This window comes from Petaurus breviceps, unplaced genomic scaffold (genome assembly GCF_028583685.1).
Source record: "Petaurus breviceps papuanus isolate PSGF00001 unplaced genomic scaffold, PetGlider_PUasm1.0 188, whole genome shotgun sequence".
Classification (NCBI taxonomy): domain Eukaryota; kingdom Metazoa; phylum Chordata; class Mammalia; order Diprotodontia; family Petauridae; genus Petaurus; species Petaurus breviceps.
In genome coordinates, this window is record NW_027185804.1 from 12,318,279 (window position 1) to 12,329,308 (window position 11,030).

The 11,030-nt window shown below is 36.7% G+C and overlaps 1 pseudogene; it reads left to right on the forward strand.

Annotated features, from left to right (window-relative positions):
- Nucleotides 1-4,044: 4,044 nt before the first annotated feature.
- On the forward strand, nucleotides 4,045-5,181 carry LOC138163405 (V-type proton ATPase subunit C 1 pseudogene; annotated as a pseudogene).
- The last annotated feature ends 5,849 nt before the right edge of the window (nucleotides 5,182-11,030 follow it).

The window sequence follows — 11,030 nt, forward strand, 5'->3', positions numbered from 1 at the left end:
TCTCTCTCTCTCTCTCTCTCTCTCTCTCTCTCTCTCTCTCTCTCCCCCTCCCCCCTGTCTCTGTTTCCACCTCTCTCCTCCCCCCCCCTTTTGGGTATATAAATCTATCTTACCCAACAGGGAAATAAAAAGGCAAAAGGACAAGGGGGAGGGAAGATGAAAAGAGGCAGCAACCAAGAAGCAAAACAGACTTTAGGGGCAGGAAGGGATAAAAAGGGAGAGAAAAGGATAAACCAGAAAGCAGGATGGAGGGAAAGCTCGCAATCCTAAATATTAATGGGATGAACTCACCCACAAAACATAAGCAGGCAGTAGAACGCATTGGGACCAAGAATCCAGCAACATGTCACTTACAAGGAGAACACTTGAAACAGACAGACACATGCAGAGTTAGAATAAGGGGCTGGAGCACAATCTATTCTAAGTCAGTTGGTGGCGGGGGGCACTCTGTCTCAGACACAGCAAAAGCAAAGACAGAACTAATTAAAAGAGAAAACTCCATCCCGTGAAAAGGAACAAGAGGCAGTGCAGTCATGTGGATGGCAAACATGCACAAAGGACGGTACCACGGGAACATTCTTAAATGCTAACCATGTCACTGGGGGAAATAGCAAACGCTTTTTCAGCAGGGGACCCTGCCTTTCAGAGAGGCAAATCTCACTATGAAATAAATAAGAAAAAAGTTAGGGAGAAGTTAGAAAAGTTGGCTGGGTGGCAGAGCCAAGATGGTGGAGCAGAAACAGGACTTCTGCATGGCTCCAGCTTCCACATCCTCCAACATGTGTAAAAAATGACTCTACACACACTTTAGAGCTACAGAACCCACCAAGTGACAGAGAGAAACAAATCTCCGACTAAAGGCAGCCTGGCAGGCCGGGTCCACTGCAGTGTGCTGGGAGCCAAGTGCAATCCCGACTGAGCTCAGTTTTAGCCCCTTTAGGCCCTGACCAGTGATGGCTGCAGCAGACTTCAAGACAGTAAATCACCAGTAGCTGTAGCAGTTTCCAGACTTCTCAATCCACAAATGTCAAAGTAAAAGGTCAGTGTGGAACTTTGTTGGGAACAGGGGGAGCGTAGTCTGGCTGCTGCCCCCAGGGGGAGAAGCAGTGGAGGCACCGCAGCTGTAGCCACTGCTGCACGGCTGCTTCCGGTGCTCCTGGTCTGCAGACTGTAGGGGGACCAAGTGACCATTCAGAGGGTAATCACTTTTTCCGTTACCTGCTTAGATCCGGATCTCGGTGTTGGATGATGGTCCTGGGGAGTGTGACCAGTGAGCCAGAGCTTGTGGGGGCTATAGAGAGGGCACTCATCTAATAGCTTCAACAACTGCAAAAACTCCAGCAATTTGGGACGTAGTTCTCTCCATTCTGGAAGCAGAGTTCTGCCGTGGCAAAGAGCTTAAAAGTCAAGTAACTGGCTGCCAATATGAGCAAGCAACAGAAGCATAAACAGATGACAGAATCTTTTTTGGGGGACAAAAAGGATCAAGGCATGGAGCAGGAGAAAGATATCAAAGTCAAAACTCCTGCATCAAAAGCCAATCCAGTAAGAGGAGAGGAGGAAAACTTGGGAAGAGAAATGAGAATGATGCAAGAAAATCATGCAAAGTGAGTCAATAGCCTGCTAAAGGAGACCAAAAAATACACTGAAGAAAATAGCACTTTAAAAAACAGTCTAACTCAAATGGCAAAAGAGGCCCAAAAAGCCAATGATGAGAAGAATGCTTTAAAAAGCCAAATTTGCTGGATGGAAAAGGAATTTCAAAAAGTCACTGGAGGGAATAATTCCTTCAAAATTAGATTGCAGCAACTGGAAGCTAATGAACTTACAAGAAATCAAGATACTATAAAACAGATCCAAACAAATGAAAAAATAGAAAGCAGTGTGAAATATTTCATTGGAAAAACCACTGACCTGGAAAAATAGATCCAGGAGAGATAATTTAAAAATTATTGGTCTACATGAAAACCATAATAAAAAAAAATGCATCTAGACACCATCTTTCAATAAATTATCATGCAAAATTGCCCTAATATTCTAGAACCAGAGGGCAAAACAGAAATTGAAAGAATTCACCAATCACATCTTACCCCAAAAAGAAAACTACTAGGAATAGTATAGCCAAATTCCAGAGTCCCAAGGTCAAGGAGAAAATACTGCAAGCAATCAGGAAGAAACAATTTGAGTATCATGGAAACACAATCAGGATAACACAAGACCTAGCAGCTTCTACATTAAGGGATCAAAGGGCTAGGAATAAGATATTCCAGAGGTCAAAGGAGCTAGCACTAAAACCAAGAATCACCTATCCAGCAAAACTGAGTATAATGCTACAGGGCAAAATACAGTCATTCAATGAAATAGAGACCTTTCAAGCATTCTTGATGAAAAAACCTGAGCTGAATTCAAATACAAGAAGCAAGAGAAGCATGAGAAGGTAAACAGGAAAAAGAAATCATAAGGAACTTACTAAAGTTGAACTATTTACATTCCTACATGGAAAAAGGATAATTGTAACTCATAAGACTTTTGTCAGTAAGAGGATAGTTGAAGGGAATATATCTATATGTATACATATATATATATATATATGTATGTATGGATAGGAGGGTTTATGTGTATATAAATATGTATGTGAGTGTGGGCATATTATGTTCATGTGTACATAGAGAGAGGGCACAGGAGATATCTAAAAAATTAAATTAAGAGGTGAGTGAGGAATATATTGGGAGAAGGAGAAAGGGAGAGCTAGATTAGTGTAAATTATCTCATATAAAAGAGGCAAGAGAAAACTTACAAAGGATGGGAAGAGCAGGAAGGTAAAAGGGAATGGGACAACCTTACTCTAATTGAATTTGGCTTAAGGAGGGAATAACATACACACTCAATTGGGTATCTTACCCTACAGGAAAATAGGGGGGGAAAGGGATAGGAGGGGGGATGATAGAAGGGAGGGCAGATTGGGGGAGAGGGTGGTTGGAGGTGAAAACTTTTGAAAAGCAACAGGGTCAAAGCAGAAAATAGATAGGGGGTGGGATAGGAGGGAGGGAAATACAATTAAGTCTTCCACAATCTACCTACTATGGAAATGATTTGGGGAGCTACACATGCATAACCTGTATTGAATTGCTTATCTTCCCAGTGGCGGCAGGTGAGGGAAGAAGGAAAAGAATCTGAAACTCAAAGTTTTAAAAATAAATATTTAAAAATTTGTGTTGTTTTTTTTTTTTTTTTAACATGCAACCGGGAAACAGATACGCAGGCCCTGGGGTATAGAGACCCGTCTTGCCCTGCTAGAAAAGTGGGGGTGGGGGGGTGGGGAAGGATATAGGAGCAGGCAGATTGGGGGAAGGGATATTCAGTAGGCTTGCTGTTTTGGAGTGGGTAGGCAAAGACGGGGAGAGAAAAAATTGTAACTGAAAATCTTGTGGAGATGAATGCTGAGAACTAAAAATAAATAAATTAAAAATAAAAATAAAAAAAAGAAATAAAAGTTGGGTGGGCCAGACCTCTGGAGAACAGGGAAAGGGGCGAGGCAGGGCTGTACCTTTTTTCTCCTGTGTATGTGACACTTTCCCAAGAACTGGCTGTTGAGCAGAAGGAGGCCTAGGACACACGAGGATGCCCCCGGGCGGACTCTGAGGGAAGTGCCCGGTTCAGCCAAACTTAGGCCCCAAGGGGGATGGGCGGGAGTAAGATGTGAAGAAAAAAGTGACGTTCACAATGGCCCTGGGGGGCGGGGGAGGCACCCACTGACTGACAGGCAGAGGACCACTCCGCATCCCGCTGGGCTGCCCTTCTCTTCTCTTTGGATCCCTTTGCCCCGCCCCTTTTCCCCTCCCCCACCTTTTTCCTCCCTTCCCCCCCTCCTGGTTCTCCCAGAGCCCTGCCCCTCCCTTGGCGCAAGCGCAGCAGCAGCAGCAGCAGCAGCAGCAATTGAAGTGCAAGAGGGTCAGCTGACAAGAGATGGAGAACTGATCAGCTAAATCCACCCTCCTTTTTTCTTGGTATCAATCTTGTTTTTGAAAAAATTCCCTGATAAGCATGACTGAGTTCTGGCTTATATCAGTTCCTGGGGATAAAACATGCCAGCAAGCATGGGAGAAACTACAGGCAGCAACCATCAAAAGCAATCTCTCTACTAACTCAAAGTTCAACATTCCTGAATTAAAAGTTGGCACACTGGATGTCTTAGTTGGAGTATCAGATGAACTGGACAAACTGGATTCCTTCTTAGAGATAGTTGTTAACGAACTGGCTAAATATACGTCTGACGTACTAGAGGAGAGCGAAGATAAAGTCGGAGAAAATCTATTGGCTGACGGAGTTGACATAATTTCATATGTAACAAAGTTCCAATGGAACATGGCCAAGTATCCAATCACAGAGTCACTGAAAAATCTTACAGAAATAATTGCCAAGGGAGCCAAACAAATTAACAATGACTTCAAAGCCCGATCATCTACATATAATGAACTGAAAGTCAATCTCAAGACTTTGGAAAAAAAGAACACAGGAAGTTTATTCACTACAAACCTAGCACCAATTGTAAAGAAAGATGACTTTGTCCTTGATTCAGAATATCTCACCACGATATTGGTGGTAGTTCCAAAGTTATGCCACAATGACTGGGTCAAGCAGTATGAAACATTAACTGAGATGGTAGTCCCAAGATCTAGCCAGGTTATATCAGAGGACCAAGATAATTACCTGTGCAGTGTTACCTTGTTTAGAAAGTCAGTGAATGAATTTGTGGTTAAAGCCAAGGATAGGAAGTTCATTGTCCGTGATTTTCAATATGATGAGAAGCAGATCAGAGCAGAAATAGAGGAGATGACCACTATCTCCACTGACAAGAAGAAGCAGTTTGGACCGCTCATTTGGTGGCTGAAAGTGAATTTCAGTGAAGCTTTCATAGCATGGATTCATGTGAAAGCACTAAGGATTTTTGTTGAGTCCGTTTTAAGATACGGATTGCCAGTGAACTTCCAGGCAATGCTACTTCAACCCAATAAGAAAAACATGAAGAAACTGAGAGAGGTATTGTATGATTTGTACAAACACCTAGATAGTAGTACGGCAGCTTTTATTGATCTTCCTGTGGATATTCCAGGCTTAAAGTTCAGTGAACACGAAAGTTATCCCTATGTGTACTGCAGGATTAATTGCCAACTATTGTAATTAAAAATAAAAACTGTCTTCAATAGTGACAGTCCTTTCTGAGTGTTGGTGTATATGAACAGAAACAAGACTGCTTCTTACTCCTTTTCCTTAGGTGAATTTTTCCATAGTGGTCCATCTCTTGACATTTTTTTTTAAAAAGAGTATATATATATATATATGTGTGTGTGTGTGTGTGTGTGTGTGTATGTATGTGTGTGCATGTGTGTATGTATATGTATATATATAGTTGCTTTTAGTTGATCAGATTTGTAAATGTGTACTAAAAAAATCAGTTTACTTATTAACAGAATTATAGATACTTTTAAAAAGTTTTCATTAATAAAGTGGTATGCATTCAGTAAACTCATTACTATTGCTCACAAAAACCTTGTTTACAAATAAAAAGTGTACCATTTGTACCATTTTGTTCCCTGTAATTAGCAGCTATAACTGTTAAGTGGTTATTGAATTGTGATGTAAAAAAGTGATAATATTCAGGTATATGTTTTCTGAATATTCACAAGAACAATCTTTGAGCGTTTTCAGCACCCCTAGAAGAGAATAAAATTACCTGTGCAAAGGTATTTGCGGTGGACACAACTTCTCCAAACATTAGCCAGAAAGTTCAGGAATTATGACCACCACTAACTAGCTACTGCTGTACCCACATTGCAGTCTTCGTTACATATTGCAAGAAAAAATCTGCCTTCTATTCAGTTTATGGTTGCTTTCCATTGATTATTTTACTGTGTCAAATTAGCTTCATAACACACAATGTGATGTTGGAATTCATTTTTTTAAAACAGAGGTGTTTATATCTGTTCACCAAACTTTTGGTATTCTTAAATGAATGAGAATTGGGTCTAATTGTAAGTTTAAAACCCAGCATAAAAAAAAAGACCAAGTATTAGGGGATACAAACAAATGCAGAAAAGCAGAAATATTAAATATACCCTTTACAGGGTATATAATGCAATAAAAATTATATTGAAGATAAAGGACCTTGGAAGCATAGGTTAAAAATCAATTGGAAACTAAATAATCTTATCCTAAAGAATGAGTGGGTCAAAGAACAAGTCAAAGAAACAATAATTTCTTTAAAGAAAATGACAATAATGAGACAACCTACTAAAATTTGTGAGATGCAGCCAAAGCAGTACATAAGGTAAAATGCATATCTCTAAACATTTATATCAAGAGACAGAGAAAGAAGAGATAATAAGAACAGACTAATGAACTGGGCTTGTATTTTTTTTAAATAGGAAGATAACAAAATAAAAATTTCTAATTAACCACCAAAATGGAAATCCTAAAAATAAAAAAAAAGAAATTAATGAAATAGAAATTTTAAAAGTCACTAAACTAGTAAATAAAACTAGGAGCTGGCTTATGAAAAAACAAACTGCTAGTTAATTTAATTTAAAAAATAAAAGAAAAACAAATTGCAAGTATCAAAAACAAGGGTAAATGTACAACCAAACAAGATGAAATTGAAAAATATATTAGAAGGTATTTTACCCAGCTATATGCCAAAAAAAAAACCTGACAACCTAAGTGAAATGAATTAATATTTATAAAAATTTAAATTACCCAGATTAATCAGATATTGAATACTTGAATAACTCTATCTTAGGAAAATAGCTTAAACAAGACATCAAGGAGCTTCCTAAGAAAAATTCCCTAGGACCAAATGGATTTACAAGTGAATTCTACCAAACATTTAAAGAATAATTAATTCTAATACGATGAAAATTATATACTTTTAAAAGGTAAAGAGGTAATCCTTTCACATTTATTCTATAATATAAATTTAGTTTTGCTACTTGAAACAAAAACAGAGAAAGGAAACTAGCCCAATTTTCCTATTGAAAATTGAAGCAAAAATTTTAAATATACTGACAAAGAGATTACAGTAATATATCACAAAGATCAAACACTATGAGTAAGTGGGATTTATGTAAAACAAGGAGTGCTGGTTCAATATTAGAAAAAAAGTAAAAGTGATCATTTCAAAAAGAGAAGCAATAAAAAATCATGATTAAAATAACAGATGCAGAAAAAATCTTTTGACAAAATTCAACACATATTCCTATTAAAAATGATAGAAAGTTTAGGGATAAATGGAGCCTTTCCTAAAATAAGTAGTATCTATCTAAATTAAGAAGAAGCATTATCTCTAATGGGTATAAATTAGAAGCTTCTCAAAAAGATCAGGAGTGAAGCAAGGATGTCCATTATATCACAATTATCATTCATTACTGTGCTAGTAATGCTAGCAATAGTAATAAGACAAGAAAGGGAAAATGAAGGAATAAGCACACACAACAAGAAAATAAACATTCATTCTTTACCAACAACATAAAAACATACTTTGAAAACCCTGGATAATCAACTAAAAAACTAGTTAAAACAAATAACTTTAGAAAAGTTGCAAAAGATAAAATAAAACTCATATAAATCATCAGCATTTCTATATGTTATCAACAAAACCCAAAAGGAAGAGATAGAAAGAAAAATTCCATTTAAAATAATTGCAGACAATATAATGTGCTTGGTAGTCTGCCTGCTGGAACTAATTTACGGACTATATGAACATAATTATGAAACATTTTCCACACATAGACAGATCTATACAATTAGAGAAATATTGATTCTTCATGGGTAAGCTGAGGCAACATAATAAAAATGACAGTTCTATCTAAATTAATTATTTGGTCCCATAACAGATTATCAAAGAATTATTTCATAGAGTCACAAAAAATAGTAAAATTCATTGTCATCAAAAATCAAAGGAATCAATGAAAAACAATGTGAAATAAGGTAACCTAGCAATACCAGATTTCAAACTATTATATAAATCTATAATCATCAAAACTATCTGGTACTAGCTAAGATAGAGAGTGGTGAATCAGTGGAATATATTAGTTATACAATACAACAATAGCAAGACCACCCAGCATGGCATGTCCTCATCAGAGAAGGTGCTGTACTCTATGAGCAAAGCTGATTTGAAGCATCTCAAAAGAAATGCAAAATGTACAGATTTAGAAAATCTGCCCCCAAATACTCACAGGGACTATTTGTGTTAGACCTGTGGTAGAACCTACGTTCTGAGGTCACATTAGTCTGATCAGCCACAGTAAGACACAATGTAACTTGACTCTGGCATAGGAATGTCATTTTGGTCCTCTTTGAAGAATGAAGAACAGCCACTAGTAAATGACCATAACAATCTACTATTTGATAACCCTAAAAAGGCCTAAGATTTGAGGGCAAGAACTCATCATCTGAGAAAATGTTTTTGAGAAAACCAAACAGGTGATTGTCAGAAACTAAGCAAAGAACAATATCTCACACTGTTTACCAGGACTAGGTCAAAATGAGCACGTGATTCTATCATAAAGGGTGATATCATGAGTAAATTAGGGGAGCATGGGAGAAAATCGCAGGAAACAAAATGGACAATTTTGATTATATGAAATTCAAATGATTTTGAAGAAATAAAGCTAATGTAGCCAAAATTAAAAGAAAAGCAGGAAACTAGGGGTAGGGGGGATTCGCAGCAAGTTTCTCTGAAGAAGGACTCATTTCTCAAGTATACATTGACATGAGCCAAATGTACAAAATAAGAACCATTCCCCAATTAATAAATAGCCAAACGATATGAGTAGTTTTCAAAGCAATCAAAAGTCACATGAAAAATATTCTAAATCACCATTGATTAGAGAAACGTACATTAAAACAACTTTGAGATACCACCTCACACCTAATAGATTGGCTACAATGGCAAAAAAGGAAAAGGACAGATGCTGGAGGAGATATGGAAAAATGGAAAAAAAAATAATACAGAAGTGAGGAGAACCAGAAGAACATTGTATGCTGTAACAACAATTGTAACAATGATCAACTGTGAAATATTTAGCTTCTCTGATCAATATAATGATTCAAGAAAATTCCAAAGTACCCATAATAAAAAATGGTATCTGCCTTAAGGGAGAGAATTGATGAAGTCAGAGTGTAGATTGAAGCCTACTTTTTCACTTCTTTTAAGTTTCTTCCCCTTTTTTTGCAACATGACTAACATGAAAATAGATTTTTCATGATTTCACCTTTATAATTGGTATCATATTTTTACCAATGTATAGGGGCGATATTTGAAAAGAGGCAACAAATTTAAAACTTAAAATGTAAAAAAAGACTAAAAAACAAATGAATGAATGTATAGATAATTAGACAAAGAAATAAATGGATTAATAAATGAGTGAATAAATGGAACAAAAAATTTAAATTGAACATCAGGATCCAGGAGGTATATCCAACCTTGGGCCTGGATTCAGATTAGAGACTTTATGTCTCTTTCCTATGTTGTATATTCTCAATAGCTAACTTAAAACCTTAAAGTTAAATGTAACAAATTTGACTCAAGCAGAAAGGAAAGAAATAGTGGGGGGCAGGAAGACAAAGAGTAGGTAAGGAAGGGAAAAGATGTTAAAGAGAGAATCAGAAAGGAGAAGGAAAGGGAGACAGGAAGGAGGAAGAGAAGAAAATGAAAGAGGAGGATCAGAGGAGGATGAGGAAGAAGAAGAAGAGAGAGTGATCAAAAGAGCTAGTAAAGATTTTCTTTATCATGTCATTTTATTTTTCAATTAATAAACTCTCACTCTCTAGCTCTCTTGGTTTTTTACTAGTAAATGTTTAATAGCCAAATTCATTATACTTTTTTTAGTTTAATTTTCATTGTTGATATTTTCTCCATCACTTTCCTAATTCTAGAAATCAATAAATCAAGCCCTGTTTTTTTTAGCATTTGCCAGTTTCAAAAGTGTAAATGTTCATGCAAAAAGATTTAATATTATACATAATGGGGAAAAGCTAGAAGATTTCGCAGTATGATCGGGAATGAACAGGGATGCCTATTATCAGCACTATTATTCAACATTGTACTAGAAATGTGAATTTTAGGAATAAGAGAAGAAAAAGTAATTGAAGGAATTAGAATAGGCAATGAGGAAACAAAACTATCACTCTTTGCAGATGATATGAGGATATGCTTAGAAACTCCTGGAGAATCAACTAAAAACTACTTGAAATAATTAATTTTAGCAAAGTCACAAGATATAAAACAAACTCACAAAAATCAGCAGCATTTCTATATTACCAATAAAGTATAGCAGCAATTCCATTTAAGATAACTGTACAGGGTGGTGAGGTGGCGCAGTGAGTAAAGCACCAGCCCTGGAGTCAAGAGGACCCAAGTTTGGTTCCAGCCTCAGATACTTAACACACACACACACACACACACACACACACACACACACACATACACACAAAACTAGCCGTGTAACATTGGGCAAGTTGCTTAACCCCAATTGCCCTCCAAAAAGGCCAAAAAAAAAGATAACTGTAGACAAAAGTCTACCTGCCAAGACAAACTCAAGAACTTTATAAACACAGTTAAAGAACACTTTTCAGACAAATAAGGTCAGATCTAAACAAATGGAAAAAATCAATTTTTCATGGGTAGGCTAAGCTAATATAAAAATGACAACTCTATCTAAATTAATTTATATATTCAGTGCCATACCAATCTGTAACAGCAAGCACCCTAGCATACATAGCATATCTGCTACCATGGGTTCTTTGATCTGCTTTACTAAAGAAAAGCAACTTTAAAGGGGTCAACAATCCTTAATTAAAATATGTACATATACACATACACACATACATTTATATACACACATACACATATACATATATACACATACATACATGCATGTGTGTGTGTGTGAATCACTTACTTAGTTCAGGGGGGAAAGTTAGCACCCTGAACTTCAGAAAATACAAAAAAGAATTACAAGTAGACAAAA